Consider the following 7,463-nt stretch of genomic DNA (forward strand, 5'->3'; position numbering starts at 1 on the left):
AATTACCTACTACTACTAGCCTACTACTACTACTAATAATGATAATGATAATAATAATAATTAAAGCTGCAAGCAGCATTTGAGCGGGGTTCAAGCATTTAAGGGCGTTTAAGCACTGAGGCATTAAAGACATTAAGTTTTATTTAGCAAGATATTAAACACTGAAATAATAGATGAAAAATTCAATTTACAGCCAATATAGGCAATTTACCATAGGAAATGCATGGTTTTTAAAGCTTTTTAACAGTTATAGCGCCACCTATAGTCCGATCTCTTTAAAACTTTGCATGCTTCATCAGCATGTCATGCCACATATGCCCAACAATTTTCGTGAATTTTTGAGCTTCCCTTTTGGGTTAGCGCCAACTAGTGGCCGATTTCTTTCAAAATTCTTACAGACCTCTAGGACCATGAGTCAAACATGTCCACTGAGTTTGGTTCCGATCGACCTCCGTTAACCCCATCTAATAGGTGCTCAAAATTCATTGACTGATGGCGGCCATGTTTTTTGAGATACACCAATGTCCTCATAGACTTATATAGTAACTTGGGCAAAGACACTGCATACCATTTTTCAGGTCAATCGGACTAGCGGTCGTTGTTTTTTTCACATTATAGCGCCACCAACTGGTCAAACGTCGCGATTTTTTTATCGAGACCAAAGAATGAGCCCATACACATGTGTACCAAGTTTGGTGAAGATATCTCATTTCCTTCTTGAGTTATAGTCTTTTTAGTAAAATAGGCTCCGCCCACAACATTCTTTTTCCACCCCTTAGCAACCGTAAATCGAAATTTCAACTTTTTCTCAATGAATATTGATATTCAGACTACAGAGAACATTTTGGCACTGGTTTGGTTCCGATTGGGCAAAAAACCAGGGACTAGTTCGCAAAAGTAGGTATTTAACATAATTGCAAATATTGAATTAATGAATTGACTGACAGCAATGGTTCTAGAGGCAAAGTTGTTCAGTATGAGGAGATCTATCACATGATATGCATATTTTGTGGATGGGTGCCACACCACGTGATTACAGAGCCATACAAATCTTTAGCGCCAACTAGTGGCCGATTTCTTTAAAAATTCTTACAGACCTCTAGGGCCATGAGTCAAACATGCCCATCAAGTTTTGTTCCGATCAGCCTCCGTTAACCTTGTCTTATAGGTGCTCAAACTTCATTGGCCGATAGCGGCCATGTTTTTTGAGATACGCCAATGTTCTCATAGACATACATGAAGCCTTGGACCAAGACACTGCTTTCCCATTTTCAAGTCAATAAGACTAACGGTCAGGTGGTTATACCCCTTTTTATGTTTTTTTCATGTTATAGCGCCACCATGAGGCCAATCGTCGCGATCTTTTTAACGTGACCAAGGACTGAGCTCATAAATATGTGTACCAAGTTTGGTAAAGATATCTCATTTCCTTCTTGAGTTATAGCCTTATTAGTAAAATAGGCTCCGCCCTGAACGTCCATTTTGACGCCCTTTAGCAAACATGAATCGAAATTTCAACTTTTTTTCAATGAATATTTATATTCAGTCTCCAGAGAACATTTCTGCACTGGTTTGGTTCCGATTGGTCAAAAAACCAGGGACTAGTTTGCAAAAGTAGATTTTCGACAAAATTCAAAATGGCGGAAAAATTTTCATGACGGAAATGAAATCGGAGATATACGTTTTGTTCGTCATGGTCTCAGCTTTCCAATGATATAAGACACTTGAGTGTGGACTAAACGGTTTAGGAGTTATGAGCCCTTTCGCGCTTTTGGTTGCTATAGCGCCACCTATGGGCCAATCTGGCTCATAATTTGATAACCTCTCCTCGATTTTTGGACTACCTGTTGACAAAGTTTGAAGTCTCTAGCATTTACGGTTTGGTCTGCACGATCGCTTTTACGGCAGAAGAATAATAATAATAATAATAATTAAAGCTGCAAGCAGCATTTGAGCGGGGTTCAAGCTTTTAAGGCCTTTTAAGCACATAGGCATTAAAGACATTACGTTTTATTTAGCAAGATTTTAAACACTGAAATAATAGATGGAAAAGTCCATTCACAGCCAATATAGGCAATTTACCATAGGAAATGCATGGTTTTTAAAGCTTTTTAACAGTTATAGCGCCACCTATAGTCCGATGTCTTTAAAACGTTGCATGCTTCATCAGCATGTCATGCCACATATACCCAACAATTTTCGTGAATTTTTGAGCTTCCCTTTTGGGTTAGCGCCAACTAGTGGCCGATTTCTTTCAAAATTCTTACAGACCTCTAGGACCATGAGTCAAACATGTCCACTGAGTTTCGTTCCGATCGACCTCCGTTAACCCCATCTAATAGGTGCTCAAAATTCATTGGCTGATGGCGGCCATGTTTTTTGAGATACACCAATGTCCTCATAGACTTATATAGTAACTTGGGCCAAGACACTGCATATCAATTTTCAGGTCAATCGGACAAGCGGTCGTTGTTTTTTTCACATTATAGCGCCACCAACTGGTCAAACGTCGCAATTTTTTTATCGAGACCAATAATTGAGCCCATACACATGTGTTCCAAGTTTGGTGTAGATATCTCATTTCCTTCTTAAGTTATAGTCTTTTTAGTAAAATAGGCTCCGCCCACAACTATCTTTTTCCACCCCTTAGCAACCGTAAATTGAAATTTCAACTTTTTCTCAATGAATATTGATATTCAGACTACAGAGAACATTTTGGCACTAGTTTGGTTCCGATTGGGCAAAAAACCAGGGACTAGTTCGCAAAAGTAAGTTTTTAACATAATTGCAAATATTGAATTAATGATTTGACTGACAGCAATGGTTCTAGAGGCAAAGTTGTTCAGTATGAGGAGATCTATCACATGATATGCATATTTTGTGGATGGGTGCCACACCACGTGATTACAGAGCCATACAAATCTTTAGCGCCAACTAGTGGCCGATTTCTTTCAAAATTCTTACAGACCTCTAGGGCCATGAGTCAAACATGCCCATCAAGTTTTGTTCCGATCAGCCTCCGTTAACCTTGTCTTATAGGTGCTCAAACTTCATTGGCCGATAGCGGCCATGTTTTTTGAGATACGCCGATGTTCTCATAGACATACATGGGGCCTTGGAGCAAGACACTGCTTTCCCATTTTCAAGTCAATAAGACTAACAGTCAGGTGGTTATACCCCTTTTTATGTTTTTTTCATGTTATAGCGCCACCATGTGGCCAATCGTCGCGATCTTTTTATCGTGACCAAGGACTGAGCCCATAAATATGTGTACCAAGTTTGGTGACGATATCTCATTTCCTTCTTGAGTTATAGCCTTATTAGTAAAATAGGCTCCGCCCTGAACATCCATTTTGACGCCCTTTAGCAAACATGAATCGAAATTTCAACTTTTTTTCAATGAATATTGATATTCAGTCTCCAGGGAACATTTCTGCACTGGTTTGGTTCCGATTGGTCAAAAAACCAGGGACTAGTTCGCAAAAGTAGATTTTCGACAAAATTCAAAATGGCGGAAAAATTTTCATGACGGAAATGAAATCGGAGATATACGTTTTGTTCGTCATGGTCTCAGCTTTCCAATGATATAAGACACTTGAGTGTGGACCAAACGGTTTAGGAGTTATGAGCCCTTTCGCACTTTTGGTTGCTGTAGCGCCACCTATGGGCCAATCTGGCTCATAATTTGATAACCTCTCCTCGATTTTTGGACTACCTGTTGACAAAGTTTGAAGTCTCTAGCATTTACGGTTTGGTCTGCACGATCGCTTTTACGGCAGAAGAATAATAATAATAATAATAATAATAATAATAATAATAATAATAATAATAATAAAAATCAATACAATTACAATAGGGTTTCAGCACTTCGTGCTTGAACCCCTAATAATAATAATAATAATAATAATAATAATAATAATAATAATAATAAAAATCAATACAATTACAATAGGGTTTCAGCACTTCGTGCTTGAACCCCTAATAATAATAATAATAAAAATCAGTACAAATACAATAGGTGTTCAGCACTTCGTGCTTGAACCCCTAATAACAAGCAGCATTTAGCGGGGTTCAAGCCTTTAAGGCCTTTAAAGCACATAGCCATTAAAGACATTAAGTTTTATTTAGCAAGATTTTAAACACTGAAATAATAGATGGAAAAGTCCATTCACAGCCAATATAGGCAATTTACCATAGGAAATGCATGGTTTTTAAAGCTTTTTAACAGTTATAGCGCCACCTATAGTCCGATCTCTTAAAAACTTTGCATGCTTCATCAGCATATCATGCCACATATACCCAACAATTTTCGTGAATTTTTGAGTTTCCCTTTTGGGTTAGCGCCAACTAGTGGCCGATTTCTTTCAAAATTCTTACAGACCTCTAGGACCATGAGTCAAACATGTCCACTGAGTTTCGTTCCGATTGACCTCCGTTAACCCCATCTAATAGGTGCTCAAATTTCATTGGCTGATGGCGGCCATGTTTTTTGAGATACACCAATATCCTCATAGACTTATATAGTAACTTGGGCCAAGACACTGCATACCAATTTTCAGGTCAATCGGACTAATGGTTGTTGTTTTTTTCACATTATAGCGCCACCAACTGGTCAAACGTCTCGAATTTTTTATCGAGACCAAAAAATGAGCCCATACACATGTGTACCAAGTTTGGTGAAGATATCTCATTTCCTTCTTGAGTTATAGCCTTTTTAGTAAAATAGGCTCCGCCCACAACATTCTTTTTCCACCCCTTAGCAACCGCATTAAAAACATTAAGTTTTATTTAGCAAGATTTTAAACACTGAAATAATAGATGGAAAAGTCCATTTACAGCCAATATAGGCAATTTACCATAGGAAATGCATGGTTTTTAAAGCTTTTTAACAGTTATAGCGCCACCTATAGTCCGATCTCTTTAAAACTTTGCATGCTTCATCAGCATGTCATGCCACATATACCCAACAATTTTCGTGAATTTTTGAGCTTCCCTTTTGGGTTAGCGCCAACTAGTGGTCGATTTCTTTCAAAATTCTTACAGACCTCTAGGACCATGAGTCAAACATGTCCACTGAGTTTCGTTCCGATCGACCTCCGTTAACCCCATCTAATAGGTGCTCAAAATTCATTGGCTGATGGCGGCCATGTTTTTTGAGATACACCAATGTCCTCATAGACTTATATAGTACCTTGGGCCAAGACACTGCATACCAATTTTCAGGTCAATCGGACTAGCGGTCATGTGGTTATAGCTATTTTCAAGTTTTTTTCACATTATAGCGCCACCAAGTGGTCAATCGTCACGATTTTTTTATCGAGACCAAAGAATCAGCCCTTACACACATGTACCAAGTTTGGTGAAGATATCTCATTTCATTTTTGAGTTATAGTCTTTTTAGTAAAATAGGCTCCGCCCTGAGCGTCCATTTTGATCCCCTTATCTTTCGTGAATCGAAATTTCAACTTTTTCTCAATGAATGTTGATATACAGACTACAGGCAACATTTTGGCACTGGTTTGGTTCCGATCGGTCAAAAAACCAGGGACTAGTTCGTAAAAGTAGGTTTTCAACAAAATTCAAAATGGCGGAAAATTTTTAATGACGGAAATGAAATCGGAGATATACGTTTTGTTCGCCACGGTCTCAGCTTTCCAATGATATAAGCCACTTGAGTGTGGACCAAACGGTTTAGGAGTTATGAGCCATTTTGCGCAATTGATTGCTATAGCGCCACCTATAGGCCAATCTGGCTCATAATTTGATAACCTTTCCTCGATTTTTGTACTACCTATTGACAAAGTTTCAAGTTTCCAGCCCTTACGGTTTGGTCTGCACGATGCGTTTTTCGGCTGAATAATAATAATAATAATAATAATAATAATAATTAAAGCTGCGAGCAGCATTTAGCGGGGTTCAAGCCATTTAAGGTCTTTAAGCATTTGACGCCTTTTGCATGAAAGGCTTTTAAGCACTGAATGAATTTGAGAGATATCAGGTGAAATGAAGTGATAAACTGACAAAATGTGATTTTAAATATTATAATAATGACTTTATAAAGTCTAAATATGAATTGATCAGGAGAGTGCAGAGAATCATACTGCTGTGGTTTGGTTCCGATCAGGCAAAAAACCTAGGACTAGTTTGCAAAACGAGGTTTTTAACATAATTGTGAATATTTAAATAAAGATTTGATTGACAGTATTGGTTATAGAGGCAAAGTTGTTCAGTATGAGAAGATCTATCATAATATATGCATATTATGTGGCTGTTTTAACCCCACCTGATTACAGAGATTCACCATAGGGAATACATGGTTTTCAAAGCTTTTTAACACTTATAGCGCCCCCTATACTCCGATCTCCATAAAACTTTGCATGTGTCTTCAACATGTTATGCCACATATACCCAACAATTTCCGTGAAGTTTTGAGTTTTCCCTTAGGATTTATAGGCTTTTGAGTGTATTTTGCCACGCCTCTTTTCTAAATGGCCCTGTTATAGCCATCCAAATGCAAAAAATCTACATTTTTTTGATAATTATTGATCTAGAGAGTCCAGAGAATTGTCCTAGACTGGTTTGGTTCTGATTGGGCAAAAAACCAGGGACTAGTTCGCAAAAGTAGGTTTTTAACATAATTGCAAATATTTATTTAATGATTTGATTGACAGCAATGGTTCTGAAGGCAAAGTTGTTCAACATGAGGAGATCTATCATATGATATGCATATTTTGCCGATGTGTGCAACGCCACGTGATTGCAGAGCCATAAAACTCGTTAGCGCCAGCTAGTGGCCGATTTCTTTCAAAATTCTTACAGACCTCTAGGACCATGAGTTAAACATGCCCACTGAGTTTTGTTTCGATCGACCTCCGTTAACCCTGTCTAATAGGTGCTCAAATTTCATTGGCCGATGGCGGCCATGTTTTTTGAGATACGCCAATGTTCTCATAGACAGACATGGTACCTTGGGCCAAGACATTGCATACCAATTTTCCAGTCAATCGGACTAGCGGTCGCGTGGTTATAGCCCTTTTTGTGTTTTTTCCATGTTATAGCGCCACCAAGTGGCCAATCGTCGCGATTTTTTTATCGTGACCAAAGACTGAGCCCATACACATCTGTACCAAGTTTGGTGAAGATATCTCATTTCTTGCTGTAGTTATAGCCTTATTAGTAAAATAGGCTCCGCCTTAAATGTACATTTCCACGCCCCTTTTCGTTCATGAGTCAAAATTTCAACTTTTTTTTGATAATTATTGATATTCAGACTAGAGAGAACATTTTGGCACTGGTTTGGTTCTGATATGTCAAAAAACCAGGGACTAGTTCGCAAAAGTAGGTTTTTGACAAAATTCAAAATGGCGGAAAAATTTGCATACCGGAAATGAAATCGGAGATATACGTTTTGTTCGTCATGGTCTCAGCTTTCCAATGATATAAGACACTTGACCCTTAGGATG

The sequence above is a fragment of the Pseudorasbora parva genome, chromosome 12, assembly GCF_024679245.1.
Source record: "Pseudorasbora parva isolate DD20220531a chromosome 12, ASM2467924v1, whole genome shotgun sequence".
Lineage (NCBI taxonomy): Eukaryota > Metazoa > Chordata > Actinopteri > Cypriniformes > Gobionidae > Pseudorasbora > Pseudorasbora parva.